The sequence below is a fragment of the Emys orbicularis genome, chromosome 17 (assembly GCF_028017835.1).
Source record: "Emys orbicularis isolate rEmyOrb1 chromosome 17, rEmyOrb1.hap1, whole genome shotgun sequence".
Lineage (NCBI taxonomy): Eukaryota > Metazoa > Chordata > Testudines > Emydidae > Emys > Emys orbicularis.
In genome coordinates, this window is record NC_088699.1 from 23,693,851 (window position 1) to 23,719,529 (window position 25,679).

Below are 25,679 nucleotides of genomic sequence, written 5' to 3' on the forward strand. Positions count from 1 at the left end.
ACCATCAGAGTATCCCCCGTTTAGTTTGGCTACTAAGGAGCACAGCCTTAACCCCCTGTTCATATGTTACATTCCATGCAGCTATCCATTGTTATCAAGGGCACTAAGCCCTGTCGGAGGCAGTGTCACCTAGTGGATACAGCCCTGGACTAAGCTGCAGGACACCTGGGTTCTAGTCCTGGCACTAGCCAGCTGTGTGACTTTGGGCAAGTCACTTCCCTGCTGCGTGCCTTAGTTTCCCTGTTTGTACAAAGGGGACACTGACCTCCACTGTAAAGTGCTTAGCGATCTATGGATGAAAAGTGCTGTATCACAGCGAGGTATTAGTATTAATTCCTTTTCTCTTCCTCCCATTTGTGAGCCCCAGCTACTGCCATAAAGACCCCTGTGTTCCAGAAAGAACGTCAACCAAATGCTTCCCGAGTGACCTACTCAGGGTGCCACTTGCCCCCATCCAGCCAGGAGGTAAATATCAGAGTGTGGTCGACGTACCGGGTTGACTAAAACAATCGCTTGCCCTTTATCCACAAACCTGATGATTCTCAGACCCAGTTTTTGGTCTCCACCAACCGTCCCGCTTGGTAGCAGAGTTTTAGTAGCAGAGGCTGTAGTGAGGACTCGCAGGGCTAAGATCATGCTAAAAACACTGTGGAACATTCATATATCAACCTAAAGGAACAGAGTGCATTGTGGGATATGTTGGCCTCGCCTATCTTTATCATGTGTGCAACTTCCTGGGGGATAGGGTGACCAGACAGCAAATGTGAAAAATCGGGATTGTCCCTATAAAATCGGGACATCTGGTCACCCTACTGGGGGAGGGAGCGGGGGTTGTTTGCAAATTAGCAAATAACCAAACAACAATAGTCACTCCCCGAATTAACGAGGTTTGGCTAGAGAGTTACTAAGGGGCAGCTGGCGCTAGGTGCCGCTGTTGGCTAATGGTAATATCTGTAGCAGTGAGACGTTTCTGTACTTCCACAGCGCTGGGCTAGCAGGGACTTGGCCCTGCAGGCAGCAGGCAGGTGCTTTGGCAGAGCTGGGGCAGGGAGGAGAATTGGACTGGCAGGGGATACTCCAACCTCGGACAGCAGTGCATTGGCAGAGCGGGTGGGAGCTGTGCTGGAGTAGCTGGGAGCGTGGCAGGCCATGGTCATGGTGTATGGACCAGTCTGTGTTGGGGGACCACAGATTGCAATAGCACAAGATGTAGGTCCGATTGAGGTGTGTTGTCAGAGCTGGGGGAGGCAAGTGCCCACAGCAGCAGCCCCGCAGCATCGTGCCTGGGCCCAGGCAGCTCTGTCAGCCTCCTGCGTTCAAGAGACCCGATTTCACTCCAAAGAGGAGAGCATTTCCGGAACAAGTGCCTTCGTTCCCAGCACGCTCACAGTAACTGCCCTGGCCGCATGGCTGCCTGCCATGAGCAGAGTCTGGGTGTGACTCTGCATTTCTTAAGGGAACCTGCCTCACAGCTCTCTCTCTGTTCACAGAGTGACACTCGCACAGGGGAAGGTCCCGGAAGGAAGTCTGCGTTGCTACGGTTTGCGTCCAGGTTGCGGGGCAGACACAGCAGGAGCTGACCACATCCCCAGCTTAACACTCCCCATTCTTATAGCATCGCCGGGTCCTTTGTTAAGGTCAGACGTCGGCAGCTGAAAAGGAGCTTTACATCTTGTATCACAAGATCTCATTCAAACAGGAAAACAACGAAAGGCAGAAGGCAAACTTTGAGCCCTCTTTGAATTCCTCCTGGTGGTTTGAAGCAAAGCAGTCCCACTGAAAGCAACAATTCTCCATTCTTCAGTAGGGGCCCAATCCTGTGACAGTTTTTGTTGTTTCGGCCGGGCAGCGCGGGGGGTGTTTCGGCGGCACGGCGCTGCGGGAGGGTTGGGGCTTTGGGTAGCCCGGCCCGGCGCTCCAGGGGTTTGGGCGGCCTGGCCCCGCCCGGCGCTCCAGGGGTGGGGGTTTGAGCGGCCCGGTGCGGCGCTCGGGGGGGGGCGTGGGGGTTTGGGCGGCCCGGCGCGGTGCTGGGGGGGCGGTTTGGGCAACCCGGTGAGGCGCTCGGGGGGGGGCGGATGTTTGGGCGGCGCAGCACTCGGGGGGACGGGGGTTTGGGTGGCTCGGCGCTGGAGGGGGCGGGGGTTTGAGCGGCCCGGTGCGGCGCTCGGGGGGGGCGTGGGGGTTTGGGCGGCCCGGCGCGGCGCTGGGGGGGCGGTTTGAGCAACCCGGCGAGGCGCTCGGGGGGGGGGGCGGGGGCTTGGGCGGCCCAGCGCGGCGCTCGGGGGGGGGCGGGGGCTTGGGCGGCCCGGCGCTCGGGGGGGGGCGGGGCTTTCGGCGGCGCGGCGCTCGGGGGGGGGGTTCGGCGGTGTGGCGCTCAGGGGGGCGGGGTTTGGGCGGTGTGGTGCTGGGGGCGGGGGGGGTGTTACGGTAGGGCGGCGCTCTTCTTTTTTGCCTGGGGCAGTAAAAAAGTTAGAGCCGGCCCTGCCTGAAGCTCACAGAGATGCAGGGTCTGCAGAGAAAGACTGTTAGCTGGCCCCAGAAGAGCAGGGGTACCAGGGCTAAGTCGGGCCTACCTAAATCTGGAGGGAAATTGTCTACATGGTAAGTTAGTGCGCAGCACGTTAGCATGCTCTAGATTCACACCCTGGCTTGCCGTGCACTAACTCGCCCTGTGGACAAGCCCTGAGAGAGGTGCAGCTCATCCCTGAACTGGGACAGGAACAAACTATCAACTTCCACCCTTTCAGTTTACGGACACTGGTCCAAAATTTTCCATTGCAAGATTTTTTCTGTTGAGAGAAAATGGCCTTTCTCTAGCAAAAAAATCCATTTTCACCTGAATTGTTGGGGGGGGAGGCTGTAGCAATGTGGGACTCACCCCTGCGGCACCTCCTGCTGGTCATCTCAGGGAATTACCTCGCCAGCCTCCGGAGCACCCTCTGCAGGCCAGTGATCTGCCTTACCGCTGTCCCCGTGTCCCTCCCATACCCCAGTGCCCTTTTATCTGGGGTGCTGCCCCCTGGCAATGCCCCCACACTCTGCCTCTGGGTCTCCCCTCTCTGGGGAACCCCCAACCCTCTAATCCCCACCTTGCCTCACTGTGGGCTACTGCCAGTCACCAACTAGCCCCCACGCCCTGGGGCGCTGCAGTGTCAGCCACTCATCAGAGGCAAGGTCAGGTCTGGACCTGTTGCCTCTCTCTGCAACCCAGTGCCTCTATGGGGCCTTGGATAGGGTTACCATACGTCCGGTTTTTCCCAGACATGTCCGGCTTTTTGGTAATCAAACGCCCGTCTGGGGGGAATTTCCAAAAAGCCGAACATGTCCGGGAAAAATACTCCCAGTTTTGCCGGCATCCCTGGCTTACCTTACAGCAGGCTCCGGCGACTGCTGCTGCTCCCCCCAGACACCTCATCTCTGTGCAGCTGAAGAGCTGAGCTGCCCGAGCGCTATCGGCTTCACGGTTTGCCGGGCAGCCCCCAGACCTCCAGACCCTGCGTCCCCAGCCGGGCGCTTCCCCTCCCGGGCTCCGGCTGCGCTGGGGAAGCGCCCGGCCCGGGGCGCAGCGGGTCTGGAGGCTGCCCGGCAAACCGTGAAGCCGGTAGCGCTCGGGCAGCTGTTTCGCGTGGCTGGGAGGGAGGAGGGGGAATGCGGGATGCTCAGGGGAGGGGGCAGAGTTGGAGCTGGAACTTTGGGGGAGGGGCAGAGTTGGGGAGGGGAAGGGGCGGGGCCAGGGTCCCATGGAGTGTCCTCTTTTTTAAACCTTAAGTATGGTAACCCTAGCCTTGGACAAGGCCCTGCAGCCTGGGGAGTTGTCAGCCTGGAGCTCCCTTGCCCCTCTGGCCTTTCCCCAGCCCTGCCTCACTCTGGGTACCCTGAGCTTCCCAGCAGCCAAGCCAGGCCGCGCCGCGCCGCCCCGCCCCAGCCTCCCTGGAGGCAGAGAGAGTCTGTCTGCTTCTGGCCCACTCTCCTCTTATAAGGGCCAGCTGTGGCCTGATTGGGGTGTGGCCACAGCTGTGGCTACTTCCCCAATCAGCCCAGGTTTCAGAGCTGCAGCTGCAGGGAGCAGAGGGGGTTATATGGGTCAGGAGTTCTGGGGGGGGCCTGTCAGGGGGTGAGGAGCGGTTGGATAGGCGTGCAGTCCTGGGGGTCTGTCTAGGGGCAGGGATGTGGATAAGGGTAGGGACAGTCAGGGGACAGGTAGGGGGTAGGATCCTAGGGGGGCAGTCAGGGGACAAGGAGCAGGGGGGGTTGGAGGTTCTGAGGGGGGCAGTCAGGGGGCGGGAAGTAGGAGGGAGTGGATGGGGGCAGGATGGGGGTGGGGCTAGGGCAGGGTGGGACTCCCTGGGTGCACACTCTAATGAAATGGGCTGCGCACACCTATACGCCTATGTGTATAACATCTGTATCCTATATGGCAAGGTAGTATTTGAGCAGTTATATTGTAAGCCTCTGTAATTTTATAAATCACCTGACTGGAGAGAGAGATTAACTAGTGTGATGGACGGATCTGCAACTGAAGGTGTTACGTCCTGCTTAGCAAGAAAGGCCCATTGACACCAGATGGACTATTGTGGACAAAGGACAAAAGACTTTGTTGCTCTGCTCTTCCTCCCTCCCAATGAAGATGAGTCATGCAATTGGATTCCTCACATCAGTTGAGTTTGCAACTCAGAGCACATGAGAGGAGGGGGGATAAAACCCCTAACAAGGAGGCACTGATTATCTTTGTGCTGCTTGGAGTCTGGGGGGGGGCAAGGTTTGTTAGGCATAAGCAAGAGATCCCCAGTTGCTTAGTCTTAAAGGACATATAGAGCTTGCTTATTATAGACTTCTATTACCTTTTGAAACTTAAGATTGTAACTCATTTGTGTGTGTATGTTTACCTGCTTTAACCTTGTAAATAACCCTCTAGTTTCCTTTTCCTATTAATAAATCCCTATATAGTTTATTATAGGATTGTCTACAAACGTTGTCTTTGGTATGAGATTTAAGGTACAATTGATCTGGGGTAAGTGACTGGTCCTTTGGGACTGGGAGTAACCTGAATATTGCTGTGTCTGATGAAGTGGGCATTCACCCACGAAAGCTTATGCTCCAATACATCTGTTAGTCTTAAAGGTGCCACAGGACTCTCTGTTGCTTTTTACGGAATATTGCTGTGATTCTTGGTGTAAGGGACCATCTATCACAAGGGTAGCTCACCTGGGTGGCAAGACAGATTGGAGTACCCAGGGGGACTGTCTGTGACTCCATGGTTAGGCTCTTTTAGTGCCTGAGGAGTTTGCACTCGATGGTTGGTTGGTGAAATCTAAGGGTAGAACTCACAGCCAGTTTGGGGTTTGTGCCCTGGGGTTGGTACGCAGGCTCTTGGGGCCTGGCAGGCACCATGACAGAGATTAGCTGTAGGGGTAACAGTTTACAGAGGTGCTGAGACAGGTTTTCTAACCTTAGCAGTAGATGGGGCTGTGACCACAGCATTGCTCAGCCCAGGCATTTGAGCACCACTAGTCAGCCTGGCTTCAAAACCATGAGATTTTTTTCTTAGAGTTACACCTGTCTCCCATCCCCGTAGTGTTGGAGCATCCCCCAGTCTCTACAGTATTTACCCTCACAGCACCTCGTGCGGCAGGGCTGGTATCCCCATTGGACAGCCGGGGAGCTGAGGCTGAGACAGACTAAGGCCCAGACGCTCAAAGGTGTTTAGACTCAATGGAAATTAGGTCCCACAGGGAGTCTGCGGCAGCGCAGGGGCCTGAAGCCAGTCTCCCTGTGTCCCAGGCTGGAGCGCTGACCTAGGCCCACCGCCGCTGTCTTTTATTTGCCTTCTGCTTTTGAACCTCGAGGGGTCACGTTTCAAAGAAAAACGAAAGCCGAGAGTCCCCTGGGATCACAGGAGTCTGGGAGCTGGGGCTTTAAGCAAAAACACCAAAATCATGAGCTGCCCGTGCTGTGACACTGGTTTTGTAAACGAATAGACCCTCTGGTGACGTCTTCAGTTGGATTCTCACCTAAGCTTTGCCCCTGTTACGATACCGCCTCCCAGCGATGTTCTTACACTACGTCATTGCAGGGCTGCCCCGGGGATCTTCCTTAAAGGGTTAAAAAAAACATTGCCACTTTGAGCTGAACGCCGCAAACCGTGCCGGTGCACGTTCCGCTGCAGCCTTGTCTGCACTATTGCTACAGTAACCCACGGTCACATGGTGTCTCTGTCCCCCTCTAGTGGCCAGGCCATATACAAAGGTTTACGTCCCCTCCAGCGCTTGGGTTAACACAGCTGGGTCCTTTAACATGAGCAGCGACCAATCCTGCTTTTAGAGTCTCTCGGACGTCAGCTGCGAACGCTGTTTTAAGCGCTCTATCCATGATACCTACTCTGAGCAGGGACAGCTAACACGGTGTGTAAAAAAAGCCAGCAGCCCACCTACCCTCAAGCTCCCACGGCCGCTATGACCCATGGGGCTGGCCCGGTGCTGGTGGGAAGTGTTTGCAAACTTTCCCTGGCTCAGACAGAGTTAAGGAAATTCAGAAACCAGGATCCCGACATGAACGTAAATCCCGACCGATTGCGACTTAAACTCACTGCTCGCAAAAACGTATTGGTGACGGGGGGAGCGGAAAAGCCCCCGACAGCTCGTGCCCTCGCAGCTAACGGCTGCTGCATTAGGACCACAAAGGCAGCAGGCCCGGAAAGAATTTGTACCACCAGTGTCAGAGGTCATTGCATCTGGGAGGCAGCAGTGCCAGCAGATGCGCTGTATTTACTCAGGCAGTCACTAGAGGGCGCTGGCGCCATTGTATTGTTGCCTTGAACCTGTTGCCCAAAGCACCTTACGCTTAAGCTGAGATTCATTTTTACCCATTGCCACAGGCTGGGTCCTGCCATTTGGACTGTCGGGGCTGTGCGGGGCTGTGATGACTGTGATGCCGGAAGCAAACCCCTCCCAAACAGCCTGGCACGCAGCACGCTCCCTGCACCATCCAGCTGCCCACAGTGCCCCTCTGCAGACCAACGGGTACAGCCAGGACCCTGTCCCTTCCCCACGCTAGGTGGGGGCTGTCTACTTTGTCCATGTGCCTCTAGGGGAACAATCTGCTGCCCTAAGCCATTGTTCCTGGCAGCCTCCTCCTCTCCCACCCCCCGGGGGCGGACCCCAATCCAGCGCCTAATTAGCAGCCATAAATCAGTTCCCTTTCTAGCAGACAACTCCACTGGTGCTCCCGGGGCGATCTGCGGCACACTGAGGTGATCACCTGAGCGGGCGACACCGTTCTCACTCCTGCTGGCGTCGCTCAGGCTGTGAGAGCTCGCGGGGACATTTCTGTAACACACAACAGCCCATCCGTTAGTCCGGTAGCAATCCACGTGAGGCTAACGTGGCTAAGCCACTGGGCCACTCTTCAACCTCAAAGATTGGAAAAGGACGTCCCGAAGCCTTGAAAACCACCACTGGGACTGGGTTGCGTTAACCAACAGCTGGCAAAAAGCCAGTGAGAGGAACCACGTAGAAGCTGGATTACATATGAATCAGCATGTCTGGCCAAGGCATCCCGGCATGTTTAGAGATTAGCTACTGACTTTACCAACCCAATGGCACGTGGCTTTGAAAAGCCACAGGGGAACTAAAGTCCCAGAGCTTGTCTGCAGGGGGAGATTCACTGGCATTATCATACCAGTATACTTATAGTGGATCAGGATGTGAACTGAACTAAACTTGAATTAAGGCCAATTTTATTCCAAATTAAAGTGTGAACATAGGGGATTAATCCAGTTTAACTAATCCAGTTTTAATTCACACCTTTACTGGATCCAGATTAATGTTCCTGTGTAGACAAGGCCCAAGATAAAAGCAAATGAGCTGCCAGTCTTCAAATACAGTAATGAGAGATCCTTAAAGTCCCTCCTGGAAAATCTAGCTTTGATTTCGAGTAAGATAATGGCAGAAATAATGCGTGGAGGCCTCAAGGATGATGGGACCATGAGCAAACGACAACGCTGGGGGTTAGGTGAGACAGGCCGTGGCCACAGCTGAGGAGGCGGTCAAGATTTCATACAATGACTAGTGATTTTGAGGGCCCATCTTCAGACACATGCAAGAGGCCTTATTTTCAGTGCTTATTTTCACCCTCTGAAAATTGGGCCTCTTTAAACTGTGTCCAGGTGGGGCCCAAAAATCGAGGGACCCAAAATCGCTGGGCACTTTTGAAAGTCTTGGCTGGGAGTCTGAGCCAATCGTGCCCAGGGATTAAAAACGGCTCTGATCCCTGTGCTAAGAGGTGCCACAGCAGGCTGATGGTACTCTGAGGTGGCATCGCGGGAACCTCTGAACCGCGGGGAAGTGCCGCATGGTGACTTGCTCTCCCTCTCAGACATCACTGGCAACATTAGCCATCCCGAGTGAGTTCATAGTGTTCTACAGGAATGTGTATTGTACAGCGTCGGGGCCCATCTCTGTCACCTCCCCTAGTGACATAGAGCAGGGGATAAATGGCAGGACACCACAGCAGCAGCGGGGGCCAAGCTGGGAGGAGAGAGAGCGGAAGGAGAGCTGGAGCCATGGGCAGAGAACTGAGATCCCGCCTGAGACAGTGAGGGAACGCAGGGCGCGCTCTCAGGAGTTGCCCTGTCTCTCGAGGGACATCCACACTGTAGATCCACCTTCTGTGAAAGCAGGTGAGCCCGTGGGTGCCAGGGAGAGCCCGGACGGCAGAGGTGGGAGAGGAGAGCGCTGGCGGCGGGAGAGGGGGGGTTGCATTGCAATAAATCACCAGGGAATGATGGGCTCACAGACCTGTAGGTAGCAGAGCCAGGGACTGGGGCAGCGAAGGGTCTTCACTTGCGGGGATGGGAGAGTCTGGCTCTCGGGGTGAGTGTGGTGGGTCCTGGCCTCCTGCCTCTGGCAGACGCACGGGAGCCGTCCGTGGTTCCACACGCAGCCTGGCTGGTTGCTGGTCTCCCTGGGGCGGAGAGCTGGCGGGATGCTGGAATCAGAGGCAGATGGGTGACCATCACTGCCCGGCAGCCCGCTGTAGAGCCCCAGGAAAGCCAGCAGTGCCCGGCCCTAGGGCAGGAGAGGCCAGTGGGCAGCTAGAGACCCTGTGCTGGAGGAGCTGAGCTGAGCCGCAGCCTGCCAAACGCCCAATGGCTGGCCGGTCGCGGCAATGCTGCGGAGAGGCAGGGATGGGGCTCTCAGAGTCTGCTGCTCTGCTGGTCAGTCTCTCCAGGGGAGCAGAGCCGTGGATTGGGGACCTGGCTAGCACTTCCTGGCCAACACTGGGTCAGTCATGCCCCCCACTTCTCCACAGGGGCAGGCACCTCTGTGCATGGGGTTTGCCCCTCCCCCAGCAGCACTATCTTCCCACAAACCCCTTGAAAGGGGTGCTGAAGACAGGCTTCTGTGGAAGTGGGGGTGCTGGTGCCCCAGAGCCGGTGCCCGGGCGCAGAGCCCAATGCAGATGACCCCAATGTCCCACAGGACCCATGACCTACTGGGACTGTCCCATGGAGGGCGCTAACCCCGCCCCGACAGAGCAGGTCAGGAGTTGTTCCTCATGGGTGTGGTGCTGGGCTTTCTCCCAGCGGGGAGGAGGGTGCTCTGGCCCAACGCCGCCCCCTCCCCATGGCAGGCGTTTCTAACTGGACCCCTCAGGCGGGTGGCCGGGCACACGTGTGACCAGCTCTGGGCACATGCCATCTCCAGACTGGCCGACAGGAATCGGCAGAACAGCCAATGGGCCCCCTGGAAAGGGATGGCTGAGGTTTTTGGGCGGTGCTGCCGGCTGCGCTGCTGGGCATGCGCTTCCGGCTCGGCTAGGGCGTCCACGTGCCCACCCGGCTGCCTTCGCCGCAGCCAGTACCACCCCGTGCGTCCCTGGGAGCCCTGCGGCCCACCCACGCGATTTAAAAGGGCCCAGGGCCATGGTCGGTGGGTATCAAAGGCAGGGGGAGGATGTACCTCCCCAACAGCCTTGCGTGGCCCTGCCCACACTCAATCCCCTTCCTGCTTCCTGGGCTGTGCTGCTGGGGGCTCTTCCCCCCATGGCTGGGGCCTCAAGCTGGGGGGCTAAGAGGGACCGGCCTGTGCTCTGGGGATGGGGCGCGTCTCCCGCTCACCCTCCCTCCCGGCACTCCGGGGCTGGAGACACTCGGGCGGCCTGGGAGTGTGTAGGGAGGGCTGGCTGCCGCGCCAGGAGGGGGGGCTCTGCGGGAGAGGCGGGGCCTCCGGCAGAAGGGGTGGTCTGGACCGAGGGCTAGCCTCCCCAAACCCGGGGTTCACCGGCCGCCCATGCCCGGGGCTACCGCAGCAGTGGGCAGGGGCCTCCAGGCCCTTTTAATTCGTCTGGGCCCTTGGGCAGTTGCCCCCTTTGCCACCCCCTGCTGGTGGGCCTGGGGCCTGGGGCCAGTCCCACGCTCCCGGGGCTTACGGAGCCCCCCACGGGTGAGGCGGCTCCGCCCAGCCCCCAGGGCCGGCCCTAAGGATCTAGTGTCCAGCCAGGGATCCAAAGGACAGTGACGGACTCCCCTCAACTGCAATGGGCGTTGGGCCAGGCCCTACCAGCATGGCGCCTTCTCCTCCCCGATGCCCACGGAGGGAAACGGCCACAGTCGTCAGCCCTGAGTTCCCCTCCAGACAAACGCAGGGCCCAGCACTTCCTACTAGTGCCGGGCGCCTTCGTTCCAGACGCTCCTTACCCGCCCCTGCTGGCTCCGCGCAGTCCTCACACTCCCACGGGCCCCTGGTGGCCCCCAGCGAGGAGCAGCGGCGGTGGGTCCCCTGGGAGCCACACGAGTTGCACAGCAGCAGCTGCCACGGGCTGGGAAAGCAAAGAGGTCGGTGTCGGCGTCTCCCAGCTGGAGGCCCAGATCCTCTGAGGGTCCCCAGGCTCCTAACTCCCTTGGGTTTCAGTGGAAGTTAGGAGCCTAAATACATCTGAGGATCTGGGCTGCAGCCCCGGCTCCTCCCTGCAATGAGATGGCGGAGACCAGAACAAAGGCACCCGCCTCCCTTCACGCCCGCGGGCCGGCACACCCCATCCGCCAATCGCCAGCCGTTGCTGTGTGACGCCTGCTGGGCAACAGCTGAGCTGCCAATGGCCAGCAAGGGGCGGGACCTAGACTGACTCCAACCCCACCCCCTCCCCAGCGCAGCATGGACAATGCGCCTGCGGCAAAGCCCTGGGAAGTTAACTGCCTACCCGTCTTCTGCGAATTGCTCTCTGCCGCCCACGTACAGGCAGCAGCCGGCGTCACAGCGGCTGTGTCTGTGATACTGGTCGCTGAACGCGCCGTCTTCCTCCCAGGCGGCGTCCCTGAGGGAGCAATGGGGGGGAATTAACGTTCCTCTAGCAGGCATCCACAGGGTGCTAGCACTTCAAATGCTGGGTACCAGGCTGTAAGCTCCCTGGGGCAAGGACCGTTTCTTTCATCTGTGTTTGTACAGCACCTAGCGTAATGGAGTAATGGCCAGGTGCCAGCTCATGCCAGGTCCCCGTGTCCCAGCCGGGCACTGACAGTTACAGAGCTGGAATCTGTCTGGCTCACTTGTGGGTTAATATTGATAAAATAGGTATAAGAACGGCCATACTGGATCAGACCAAAGGTCCATCTAGCCCAGTCTCCTGTCTTCCGACAGTGGCCAATGCCAGGTGCCCCAGGGGGAATGAACAGAACAGGTAACCATCAAGCGATCCATCCCGTCGCTCATTCACAGCTTCTGGCAAACAGAGGTTAGGGACACCATCCCTGCCCATCCTAGCTAATAGCCATTGCTGGACCTATCCTCCATGAACTTATCCAGTTAGAATGATAAGAAAGTGGTTAGTGTTCGGAGTCTATCGGATGCTCTGCGTTGCTGCCTGCATTGATCTGACTTGTGAGATCTGCGTTCCACATTGCAATGTAACATTTGAGTGGGTGTCGTGTGAGATAAGTGAGTGTCTGAATCGCTAGACAGGAGAGGGACACTAATTAGTGTGGAGAACTGCTCTTCTACAGAAATTGTTACACGTCTCCCAAAAGCGGAGACCTATCCATCCCAGATGGGCTCTGGGCGGATCGTACAACACCCCACAGCTGGGTTGAGAAACCCTCAACAAAAGGACTCTAAGGATATCCTCAGAGGTTTTTAAGGCCCGGCTTGACAAAGCCCTGGCTGGGATGATTTAGTTGGGGTTGATCCTACTTTGAGCAGGGGGTTGGACTAGATGACCTCCTGAGATCTCTTCCAACCCTAATCTTCTTTGATTCTATGATTGAAGACTCTTGTTTGTTCTGCTCTCCTCCCCATGAAGATGAGCCATGGAGGTGGACTCCTATCAGCTGAGTTTGCAGCTCACAACACATGGCAGGAGGGGGATAAAACCCCAAACCAAAGGAAGTAGGATCTCTATGTTGCTGGGACTCTGGGGGGTGGGGCAAGGGGCTTCTAAGCATTAGCAAGAGATCCCAGCTGCTTGGCCTGGGCTAGCCCTCAAGGACAAATAGAGCTTGCTCATTATAGAAGCCCATGTTCCCTTTTAACACCTAAGACTGTAACTCATCAGTGTGTCTAGTGTCACTGGCTTTAATCTTGTAAACGGCTCTCTAATTTCCTTTTCCTAGTTAATACATCTCCGTAGAGTTTATTATACGATTGCTTGCAAGTGTTGTCTTTGCTGTGAGATCTAAGGTGCAACTGACCTGGGGTAAGTGACTGGTTCTTTGGGACTCAGAGTAACTGACTATTGCTGTAATCCTTGGTGTAAGGGGCCATCTATCACGGAGATGTGCTCACCTGGGAGGCAAGGCAGACCGGACACCCAGGGGGACTGTCTGGGACTCTGTTCCTGAGGAGTTGGCACTTGGTTGGTGAAACCTAAGCTTAGAACTCGCAACCACTTAGGGGTTTGTGCCCTGGTTGGTTACAGCCTGCCCTGGTGTTGCCACCATTGGGAGTGTCATAGGGGCCCCTATTTACACCTAATAAATCATCAGCATAGTAATAATATACTAAGGCTCAGCGAATCCAGGCTCTTCTGGGGCACCTTCCCTTTGGTCAGTGTGAATCCCCCTCTTGCCATGGCAAGCCTCATGCTGCGGATTCAGCCAGACAAAATGACTCCGAGAACTATTCTGGAGTTTCCAAGGTCATCAGATGTGCTACCAAAATAGACGTGGAAATATAACGCCGCCCGGCAGTTCTTCGAGAGCGCTCCCCAGCCATAGACGTCAGCATGCTTTACCACGGAGGTCAGTGCCGTTAGCCCCATGGCACAGTGACTTGTCCGGGATCGGCTAGTAGTAAAGCCAGGAGTAGAAGCCACGTTTTGGAAGTGCCAGGCAGGGCCCCGCCCGCCGGCCCATGGCAGCCTTAGCCCCTTTCCAAGCCCTGGAACACTGCACTCTTCCCCCTCGTCGCTTTCAGCCTAGGCAGGAGGCTGTTGTGTCCCTGTCTCTGCAGTCTAGGAGCTCTGGTTCTCTCCCAGTGGGGTGCAATTTACAAAGCGGAGGCTGGTGCAGCCTTTTACAGGCCTGTGCTGTGTTACTAAGAGGAGCCCAGAGCTGGGAGCTGGAGTGGGGCCGGCCTGGAGCCCGCACCACAAGCCCCAGGCTCTTTTTCCCATTTCACGGCACATTTTCTAAGCAATTGAGGACGGCTGTGATCATCCAGCCTGAGCTCCTGCATCAGGGCAGAGCAGATCACGCGGTGAGTCCTGCTTCAAGCCCATATCTTGTGGCTGAGCTGGCGAACAAAGAGCACCAAGCTGGGGGGAGAGGTAGATACGCTGGAGGGCAGGGATCGGATACAGAGGGACCTAGACAAATTAGAGGATTGGGCCAAAAGAAACCTGATGAGGTTCAACAAGGACAAGTGCAGAGTCCTGCACTTAGGACAGAAGAATCCCATGCACTGTTACAGGGTGGGGACCGACTGGCTAAGCAGCAGTTCTGCAGAAAGGGACCTGAGGATTACAATGCACAAGAAGCTGGATTTGAGTCAGCAGTGTGCCCTCGTTGCCAAGAAGGCCAATGGCATATTGGGCTGTATTAGTAGGAGCATTGCCAGCAGATCGAGGGACGTGATCGTTCCCCTCTATTCGGCACTGGTGAGGCCACACCTGGAGTATTGGACCCCCCACTACAGAAAGGATGTGGACAAATTGGAAAGAGTCCAGCGGAGGGCAACGAAAATGATTAGGGGGCTGGGGCACATGACTTATGAGGAGAGGCTGAGGGAACTGGGGTTATTTAGTCTGGAGAAGAGAAGAGTGAGGGGGGATTTGATAGCTGCTTTCAACTACCTGAAGGTGGGGTTCCAAAGAGGATGGATCTAGACTGTTCTCAGTGGTGGCAGATGACAGAACAAGGAGTAATGGTCTCAAGTTGCAGTGGGGAAGGTCTAGGTTGGATATTAGGAAAAAACTATTTCACTAGGAGGGTGGTGAAGCACTGGAACAGGTTACCTAGGGAGGTGGTGGAATCTCCATCCTTGGAGGTTTTTAAGGCCCGGCTTGACAAAGCCCTGGCTGGGATGAATTAGTTGGGGATTGGTCCTGCTTTGAGCAGGGGGTTGGACTAGATGACCTCCTGAGGTCCCTTCCAACCCTGAGATTCTATGAGTTGCTCTTTGTGAAGGTACAAAGGGAACCGACCTGTCAGGGATTTTGATGCCCATTCGAAACATCTCTCTTTGGAATGTCCCCATGTCCCGGCACCTGGGGCATCGGAAATGGTACAAGGCAGCGCGGAGAGCGTGTCCCTGCGGGATAGACACAAACCGGGGAGCAGAGATCACATTCCTGCAGAGGAAAGAGGCGTAAACCCAGCTTGGGGAGACAGGGCTGTGAATGAGCCATTGACTAGCAAAGAGCAAAAGCAACACGCAACTAGCTCGTGTCGGCAAGTGCTGCTCGCGGACGAAACGAGACCGGGAATGAGAAAATCCCCCGGAGCAGGAGGTGGTGGTGCAGGTTCCCAGCCCCACGAGTCGAGCTCTAGGGTAGTAAATGGGCTGCCGGAAGGGTAGAAAATCATCCTGGAAGTTACCTTCCAAGTAGGGGAGCTGGCTCTGCCCCTCCTGTACCAGCCCGACAGCCCATAGCCCGCAGAGCAGTGGGGCCTGATTCACGCAGTGGAGAGGAGCTGCTGCTCAGGGTGGATATGGGGGTGATAGTAGGCGGCTGCCGGAAGAAGGGTTCACTCTGGGTCCTAGGTGGCTTTCACCCCACCCTTGCTCTGGCCCTTTGCCAAAGTGTTTCTCCAGATAGGGGTTCGAGCCTCCCCCACTGCTGGACTTTGTGGGGGCCCAGGGACCCTGAATAGGGCTTGTGATCCTAGAACTGCTCCATAAATACTCGCTGAGCCCTCCTCCTGCAGCAGCCAGGCAGATACCTCAGGCCGCGCCCCCAGGGACTGTCCCCAAACATTAATATCAGTGAGGGAACATCTAACAGCTACAGCTCGCGCATGGTTTGGCTCGAAGGTTTTCGTGGCCGTGGGGTTTCCAACCCACCCCCAGGAACCAGCGCGGGAAAAGGATTCGCACCTGGATGCAGCCTCGGTGGAACCAGGCGTGCTTGCAAGCCGGGCACACCATGGCGCTGTGGGAGGGTTTGCCTGGCATGGACTCCAAGCAGATGATGCAGATGGTTTCCGCCTGCTGCTGCCGCCGTCTCACTCGCTGCACTGGCCGGTGCTTCCAGCAGAAGGATCTGGGATAGGGACAGCACGAGGACAGAGCCGATAGGTGCTACAGTCACTAGATCATGCCTGGGGCTGCAGAGGCCACGGGCTGCAGTGGCAGCTCCACTGCTCTGGGAGTAGGGTGGCCAACTTTCTATTTGCAGAAAACCGAACACCCCTGCCCCGCCCCTTTTATGAGGTCATGCTCCCCCACTCACTCCATCCCCCTCCCCAAAGGTTAAAGGAAGCCGGTACAGTCCAGTATGGTGTTCTGGCAAGAAAGTGTTGACTGTACCGGCAGGGCCGCTGATGGGGGGGCAAAAGTGGCAGCTGCCCTGGGGCCTGGCGATTTAAAAGGGCCCTGGGTTCCCGGCAGCGATTTAAAGGGCCCAGGGCTCCAGCCGCAGGCATGGTAGTGGCAGCAGTGTCCGGGAGCCCCGGGCCCTTTAAATCTGAAGCTCTGGGTGGCGCGGGCCGGGCAGCGCTGAAGGGCTGGCTGGGGGATTTTGGCCCCAGTCCCCACCTTTCCACCTGAGGCCTTGCCCCTTTCGCCCGAGGCCCTGCCCTTTCCAGGGGCCAAGCGCCACCCCTGCCTTGCCCAGGACCCCAGCTGCTCTGCGTACTGGTAAGTCATCTAAGTTACTTTCGCCCCTGCCCCTCCCTTCATCCCTCGCTCTCCCCCACCCTCGCTCACACGCTCATTTTCACCGGGGTGGGGCAGGAGGTTGGGGTGCGGCGGGGAGTGGCGGTGAGGACTCCAGCTGCGGGTACTGGTAGGGGCTCTGGGGTGGGGCCGGAGATGAGGGGTTCAGGGTGCAGGAGTGGGCTCCGGGCTGGGGAAGGGGGTTGAGGTGCAGGAGGGGGTGCAGGGTGCAGGTTCCAGGCAGCGCTTATCTCAGGTGGCTCCCGGGAAACTGCTGGCATCTCCCTCCGGCTCCTAAGCAGAGGCGCAACCACGTGGCTCCCTGCAGGCACCGCCTCCTCAGCTCCCGTTGGCCGCAGTTCCTGGCCTAGGAGCCAGAGGGAGATGGCAGCAGCTTCCCGAGAGTCGCGCGGAGCCGTTAGGGAGCCTGCCTGTGCCACCAACCGGACGTTTAGCGGACGTTTAGCGGCCCAGTCAGTAGTGCTGACCAGAGCTGCCAGGGTCCCTTTACGACCGGGTGGTCTGCTCGAAAACTGGACACCTGGCAACTGGGAGCGGTTGCAGCATTTTAGAGCTCTTAATCTCCTTGTGCCTCTGGTGCAGGGGCAAGCACTGGTGCCAAGAATCCACACACCCAGGGAGTTTGGCTGCAATTGTATTCTTTTGGAAAAGAGGGGGAAAAAACCAAAGATTTTCCAACCCCTACACTCGGAATCCGTGCCAGGCCTTTGAAGGCTGCTCCTGATATCGGAGTCTCTCAGTACTGGAGCCATCCCTTGGTTTGCCCCTGTAATGCCAGCTACAGGGCTCTGCCTCCCCCCTGGTGCCAGGGAAGGCCTGGAAGGGCCCCTGTGCCCCACAGTTGTGCTGTCACCAGCATTTTCACAAGACACCCGCTACCCCAGGGGTGTTTTTGACCGGTGTGTTGTGTCCCCTGCAAAAGCTGACAGAGCCCTTCGCTCCGAGAGGTGCTAAGTAGGCTTCCAACCAGAGACTTTGCAGCCACACTTACTTAAACTCCCCGAAGAACTGATAGATGCAGCCTCTCTCGGAGCCGCAGGGGAAATGGAAGTTCTTGGAGCACTTCCTGCCCTGGCAGGCGATGGACGCCCCTTTGCAGCCACACACACAGCAGGTCTGGAAACAACGGGACGGTGAGCAGAACAGGCAGCAGCTCCCAAGGTCCCCGCCACAGCCCTTTGGAGACTAAGGGAATCCTCCAACCGGCTTCATGTCCTACATCCACACCTGGGGGATCACTGTCCCTGCCATGCTAGGGAATCCGTGGAGATCACAAAGAGTCTCGGGGTGGGAATGTCACACAGAGCTGGGGGGAAAAGAGGCTACCTCTCCCCCCGGGAATGCTGAGATTTCTAAACAGCATTTTGTCCCAGATTGGGAGGGGGAGTCGAAATCTCAGAATCATTCGCAAAACAAAATCTTCCAAAAAGATTTCCTTGCCACTCTTAGATTATATTGTAGGGTCACAGAAATATAGGACTGGAAGGGACCTCCCCAGCCCAGCTTAGCCATTAACAAAAGTCAAACCAGGAGAGTCGAAATGAAACATTTTGATAATTGCCCGTCCAATATGTGGGTGACATGGAGACGTTCCCACCAAACACTGTGGTTTTGTCAACTCAGCATTTTCCAGCCAACATATGTGTTGTCAGACAGCGTTTGCTCGGCTAGCATCACACTAGCTCCTGTGCTGGAAGGAGGGCTGGGAGCCAGGGGCCCATGTCCTACCTCAGTCTCTCTGCACACCTGCCCCTTGCAACTAGGGTTCCAACTTTCTAATCATACAAAACCGAACACACTTGCCCCGCCCCCTGCCTTGCCCCTTCCCCAAGGCCCTGCCCCTTCCCCAAGGCCCCGCCCCACTCACTCCATCTCCCCTCCCTCTGTCGCTCACTCTCCCCCACCCTCACTCACTCATTTTCACTGGGCTGAGGCAGGGGCTTGGGGCGTGGGAGGGGGTGAGGGCTCCGGGCGGCGCTCACCTCAGGCGGCTCCCAGAAGCGGCGACATGTCCCTTGGTTCCTAGGTGGAGGCGTGGCCAGGCAGCTCTGTGCACTGTCCCCAGCGGTAGGTGCTGCCCCAACAGCTCCCATTGGCTGCAGTTCCCGGCCAATGGGAGCTGCGGAGCCAGCACTCGGGGCGGGGGGAGCACACAGAGCCCCCCTGGCCACCCCTGTGCCTAGGGGCTGTAGGGACATGCCAGCTGCTTCCAGGAGCCGCGTGGAGCCAGGTAGGGAGCCTGCCAGCCCCAGCCTCCGGACTTTAAATGGCCCAGTCAGCACCGCCGCCACAGTCCCTTTTCCACCAGGTGTTCTGGTCGAAAACCGGACACCTGGCAACCCTACCCAGAGCCTCCTCCTCTTCCCCTGCTTGGACCCCCACCTCTCTCCCTTCCCTGTGTAGCGAATCCCCTCCCAACTAACTCCAGCCCCCACGACATTTGCCACCATCACATTGTTCTCTCTGCTTGTGTGTGATACCCCTCCCCCCACCCTGGGCCTGTCCTGTCTAGTTAGTCGGTACACTAATTAGGGGGGAGGGATAGCTCAGTGGTTTGAGCATTGGCCTGCCAAGCCCAGGGTTGTGAGTTCAATCCTTGAGGGGGCCACTTGGGGATCTGGGGCAAAATCAGTACTTGGTCCTGCTAGTGAAGGCAGGGGGCTGGACTTGATGACCTTTCAAGGTCCCTTCCAGTTCTATGAGATAGGTCTATCACTCCTGGGGACCAGCTACTCCCCTGGGTTTGTTCCCGCTCTTGGCTGGTCTCTAGGCACTACTGTAATAACCATGCTAGATAATAATAATAATACAGCATGGCTCGGCCTCACCTTCTGAACTGCCCGCTTCAATTCCTGCCTGATGTCCGGATACAGGAACCCGTAAAATCCCTCCTCATCCTTCCCCCTCTGGACCAGCCCGCTGGCGTGGTACTGGAACACAGGAGCATTGGCACACTGTAACCTCTCTCTCGTCCCCAGAAATTCCAGCCTGGACCTGAGAAACCTCCTTAGCCACATTTTCACCCCAAACCACAAGAAGTCGCCACAAAAAGTTTCCATTCAACATATCAGCATTTCCCGATGAATTTATTTTTTGGTCAGAATAACCCCCCCCCCCCCCCCAGCTCTAATTAACGACTCTAAATGAGCTGAGCTGCTTAACGGCTAGTAAGCCTGGGATTTGCAAGGGGTCTAAGGCTTCACTGCAGCAACTTCTGCACCCGTCAAAAGCACCACTGCATCTCAGCTGGATGGGAGAACAGGGAGGAAAGGGAGCCGTGCTGAGGGGACTTCTCCCAGGTGAGCCGGGACACTTAACAATCTGATGCTGTTTAAGTTCATTATAAGAAGATCCAGGATCTCTGGATCTCATTATATATTTTTAATAAAACAGTGCGTTCAGCTGAAAATGCGACGTCCTTCATTTCGAGGGGTGTCCCTCATTCGGAGAGTCTCTGCCCTTCGGGGCTCATTTCAGAGTCCCGGGATTGAAAAGTCTGGAGCTGGCCCAGTCTGAAGTTCGGAGGAAAGCAAAGAGGGTGCTGGTTGTCCTGGAATGCTAACCTGTGTGAGACTGGTCAGCAGCTAGGTGGCGCTGTGTGGGACATACCTTATCTAGGGCTAACCTCCGGCCAACCTGCCTGAGCATTAAAGGGTCCTCCTGCGAACACAACTGGTGGCTCTCTCTGAGAAGGAAGCTCTGGCCTCAGTCTATATCTGATGCAGAAGCCTGACCTGCTAGTAGCAGCCCTGCCATCTACCATGTACATGACACTGACCTTCGAAAAAGGGTACCGGGAGCAACCCTGACAGTTTCTGTGTGGTAAATCTAATTTAAATCCCAGTTATGCAAGGGGGCAAATGTGAGGAAGTTGGTAAGCGTCAAGAGGATAGATGCAACCACGAGCAATAAGCGGCTTTGCGTGCCTGTGAGGAACAAATCAGGAGGTTTGGGTGCCTTTCAATGTAGGTCAGGGGTTTGTTACAGAAGTGGGTGGGTGAGATTCTGTGGCCTGCGTTGTGCATGAGGTCAGACTAGATGATCATAATGGTCCCTTCTGACCTTAAAGTCTATGAGTCTATGATGCTAAAGCACTCAGGCATTTTTGAAAATTTTCCCTGGTCACCCTAGAAAACAGATCTGTGATGAAGAGTAAAAACCAGGGCCGGCTCTAACTTTTTTGCCGCTCCAGGCAAAAAAAAAAGAGCGCTGTCCCGCCGTAACACCCGCCCCCCCCCGAGCGCGCCGCGCTGCCGAAACCCCCGCCCCCCCCCCGAGCGCCGCACCACCAAAACCCCTGCCCCCCCCCCAGTGCCGCACTGGGCCACCGAACCCCCCGCCCCCAGTGCTGCGCCGCCAAAACCCCCGCCTCCCCCCGAGCGCTGTGCCGGGCCGGGCCGGCGAAACCCCTGCCCCCAGGAGCGCCGCACCGCCCAACCCCCCCGAGCGCCACGCCACACCGCCCACCCCCCCCCCCCCCCCGCCAAGCGCCATGCCGCCCAAACCCCGAGCGCCGGGCCGCGCCGGGCCGCCCAAAATCCGAGTGCCGCGCCGCGCCAACCCCCGCCCCGCCAGCGTCACGCCGCCGAAGCCCCCGCCCCCCCGTGCTGCGCCGCTGAAACAAAAACAAACAAACAAAAAACCTCGAGCGCCGCCCCACCGAACCAAAAAAACCAAAAAACCCCGAGCGCCCGCGCCACCCCAAGATTGGCCGCCCCTTCCAAGGTGCCGCCCCAAGCACGTGCTGGGTCGGCTTGTGCCTGGAGCCGGCCCTGGTAAAAACCCTGCACTGGAAAGGAAGGGGTTAACTAGTGACTTTGGGCTCACTTTCAATGTAATTACCGAGGCAGTGACAAGAAGGGATTGCTGTCCTAGCCTGCATTCGACAAATCCTTCGATTCGGTGCCGCGCCATTCAAAAATCCACTTGAATCGGCTTGGGCGTGAAAACAGGCAGCTGGCGACAAGGGGTCATAATAATAATGGGCAGCAGAACAAGTTGGGCAGAAATTCTAGGAGGCCAGGCGGCCTGGTGCTAAATAGGGTCCTTTACCCTTCGGGTTGGCAGTCACTGACGGGTCTGTAATGCATGTTTCCAAGGACGGTACGGGCTGCACCTAGAAACTCATGTGACAGCCACGTCTGAGCAAAGCCGCTCATGAGGACAATGAAGGTCTAGGAATGACCGTGAGGAGCAAGAGCTCAGAGCAGGAGAAGCCAGCCAGCATTATACAAAGGTCTGGGGTCACAGCACAAAGAGATGGCCGTTCCTCTCCGTACAGCCACAGCGAGATCACAGCTGGAATGCAACAGCCAGGTCAGGGCAGCCCAGCATCAGGCAGAGAGAGGCAAACTGGGGGTGATGCAGAGAAAAGCAGCCAATGGGCTGGCTGGATGAATTAGTGAGGTCAGATGAACAGAGCAACTTCCCAGGCTCTGGGATGGACTCTCCATGCCTGGGAATTTTAAAACCAAGATTGCACACGTTTCCATGAGATCTGCTCTAGTTCAAAAAGGGATTAACTCCGGGACGTTCTCTGGCACACAGGAGGGCAGCCTAGAGACGATCACAAGGGAGCAGCCATCTCTCTGTGCTGCGGGATCCAGGAAAGGGCTGAATGCACCCAAGCAGGAGCGTTGAGCGGTGGCCCAAGGAGGTGCAGTATAATAATAGCAGGTGAAAACTTGGCTCTGGGGGAGGTTTGCCATGGATGTCAGTGGGGCCAGGACTCCACCCCGGGACCCTGCGAGGTGAGTGGTGGGAGTCTCGTCGAATGGGTCATTGAGATGCAGGCGGATCAGCCCGGCCCCTCGGGAGAACCATCAGCCCCCGGGGAAAGGGAGAGCTACTCACCAGGCAGTTCTCGTGCACACACAGCTTACCCCGCTGGCATTTCTGCCCATAGGTGTCGGGGTCGGAGTCAGCCCGGTGGCAGAGCCCGCACTCTGCAGGGGAGGGAAAGGAGACGCCGCTGAATCAGACAGGCTGCTCCTGGGCACAGCAGTCCTGGCACAGCCATCCTGGGGTGGGGAGCAGCTACCAGGGACGAACAGCGACTCCCGCCGGCCAACGCGGGAATCACGCTGATGGATTGCCGAGGCCTGCCCACTCCCCGGCTGGCTGGGACGCAGGGGCTCAGTGGGGCTGTCAGATGGAGTCAAACAGCAGCGTGGAAAGAGCAGCGGGATGTGTTGATAGGAATGTGGACAGGTAAGCTCACCAGTACCCAGGGTGTGCTGCGTAGAGGGTGAGATACACGTCCCCGTGGGGGATTGTTACTTATCAGTGCTAATACTGGCGCTGGGTGCAGTACATCATGGACTCACATCCAACCCAGAGCCCCCTAGATCTCCCCAATGGATCCAGAGCTTCTCCAATACCCATCCACACCAGATCTGGATCCCCTCCTCACAGCCAACCCAGAGCCCCCTGGCCACCCCCAACGGCTCTGGAGCTCCCCCAACACCCCCACATCCCAGATCTAGGTCCCCGCCTGTCCCAGGGGGAATAATCTGGCCCGTTTTGGAGCTCCCTAAATCACTGTCTCTGGCCTCTGCAGCCACTGCTCTGCACTGTAATGTGCCTTCCCCTTGCTTTACCCTCTGCTCCCCCTGCCCCTTCCCTTTGTTCACTGTCACCCACGGCCTGCGCCCTTCCCTTCCCCGGCATGGTCTCCGTTACAACAGCAGTTCCCTCCCAGAGGGGAAGGCCGGCCCCATGCATGGACCCCTTCCTCTGGCTCCCCAGCATGGCTCACAGCGAGTGCCACTGCCCAGGGATGCGCTCGCGTTGCCCCTGCTACAGCCCACCGCAAGGGAGTTTATTCTCACCCTCCTCCTTCAGCTTCAGGGCCCGGCGGTTCATTTCAGGAGCGCTGCAAAAAACAAGGAGGGTTTCATAGAATCATAGAAGATTAGGGTTGGAAGAGACTTCAGGAGGTCATCTAGTCCAACCCTCTGCTCAAAGCAGGACCAATTCCCAACTAAATCATCCCAGCCAGGGCTTTGTCAAGCCGGGCCTTAAAAACCTCTAAGGAAGGAGATTCCACCACCTCCCTAGGTAACCCATTCCAGTACTTCACCACCCTCCCAGTGAAAAAGTTTTTCCTAATATCCAACCTAGACCTCCCCCACTGCAACTTGAGACCATTGCTCCTTGTTCTGTCATCTGCCACCTCTGAGAACAGCCTACCTCCATCCTCTTTGGAACCCCCCCTCAGGTAATTGAAGGCTGCTTTCAATCAGCTCCTGGGAAGCCATTGTGCCGTGACTACACTATTGGATTCTAGTTGGATTCATAGGGGTAGCTTTGAAGAGTTGGCTAGTCCTAGCTTAAAGAGGTAGGCTGGGAGGTGGGTTCAATTCCTGCCTCTGCTACAGACGGCATCTGTGTCCTTGGGCAAATCCGTTAATCCCTTCGTTTTTCCCACCTGTAAAAGGGAGCTCAGTCTCCTTCCACCCTTTGCTTGTTTAGATTGTACATGCTATGGGGCAGGGCCTGTCTCTTGCGGTTTGTTTGTACAGCACCTGGCACAATGGGACTCTGAGCTCTCGAGGTGCCTGGTCTGGACAATTGAAAACTCCCACCTCTCCCATGGAGGTTCCTGCATCTCCAACTAGGCCCCATCCGGAAATCACCCTCAAGCTGGTTGTTGGAGGAAGAGGCTCCCTTGACCGGGACTGGCTGCCTACCTCCGCATTTACCCCAGACGTCATTAGTCTCAACCCCACACAAAGGCAGGGGAGGCCTTATCTGGTGTGATTTTGGTGATGTCTGGGGAAAGGTCTCTCCTCTGGGGCTGGAGGGCTCATGATGGTCATTTCTGGTCCCTCCCGTACCCTGTGTGCAAGAAGCCACGCGTCACTGGCAGGCCCTCCTGCGGGAGGAGTTATTGGGTGGTTTACTTGGACTGTGAGCTCCTCGGGGCAGGGGAAATCATGCAGCGCCTTAGCAAAAGGGGGCCCCGAGTCGGGTGTGCAGCTCCTAGGCTCTACGGTAATACAAATAATAGTAATGTTCTGGTTGGTCAATAGCGCCGAATCTTTTTCCTTTTACTAGCGAAAGCCACATCCACCTGGCATGTGCTCTGTCCCCATCTACCAGTGGCTAGGTCAGCCGGAGATTGATGAGCCTGCTACAGCCATAGCTAAAAAAGCCATGTCCTTTAGCTCAGGTGGTAGAGGCTCATTGAATACTGATCCCGAGGTCCCAGGTTTGATCTCTGTAGCTGGCAACCCACCCAGCTGTGCTAGAGTTACAGTAGCGAGAAATGAGAAAAGACTCGTGGGAGCAGTTCCCCTTTCCTGCTCCCTACACATTCTCCCCACACCCTTCCCCTTAGGGAGAAGGTTAGGCCCCTCACTTGGGTCTCAGGAGACAGGTTCCAGTCCCTGCTTTGACACAGACTACTTATGTGACCTTGGCCAAGTCCCTTGGTCTTTCTGAGCTTTGGTTCCCTGTCTGCATAACAGGGATTTTAGCACTGCCCTGCCGTGCGAGGTTGTGAGACTAAATGAAGGCATGTGAGGTGCTCAGACAGCGTGGTGAAAGGGGCCAGATAAATACCTCAGATAGGTAGATCTGACAGGGGCTGTGACCTTATTAAGGTATAAGGTATCACATACTCACTTCAGACCGGTCTGTGGTCTGCTCTCCCCCAGCTCCTGGTAGCTGCCCAGTGCTGTCCGGCTGTGGCGTGTCATTTCATTATTCCGGGGCTTTGCATTCACTGGGGGGGAAGGGCAGAGGCAGGGGTCCAGACCCCCGTCTTACCTAGGGAAAAAGCAATATTTAGTTACGATTGCTCTAAATACATTTAAAAAACATCACACCCCAATCCAGGGCCGGCAAAACAAATCTGCCTTTTTCCTTTATTAACTGAAAGAGCCAACCCTTCGGTCTCTGGGCAGATAAGGAACAAATGTTATGCACTAGAAACCAATTGGCTTCTAACAGCTAATGAAACAAAGCAAAGGAGCTCAAAGACCATGCAGCTGCCAGAATAATACTTCTAAGACACAGCTGACAGGAGGCCAAACACTGCAGACCCCAAGAACCTCGGATCAGTGAAAACAGACTATGACCCATCAATGACTACAGGGGACTCCATGAGACTATGACATCCAGGGCTGGAGGGCAAGCACCAGCCGAGACTCATTTGGGACAAGCTCCCAGGGCCCACACCACACAATGGGGATGCAACACCCATCGCGTGCGTCCCGGGGCTCAGCAAATCCGCCTTCCCCAGCAACGGAGCTACCGTGGGGTCCTAGCAGTGGTGTCCCCATGGAGCGCTCCACCCTGCACTCCCCTGTACGCGCCCCGGCTGGGTTCTGAATGCTTTGTTCTCTG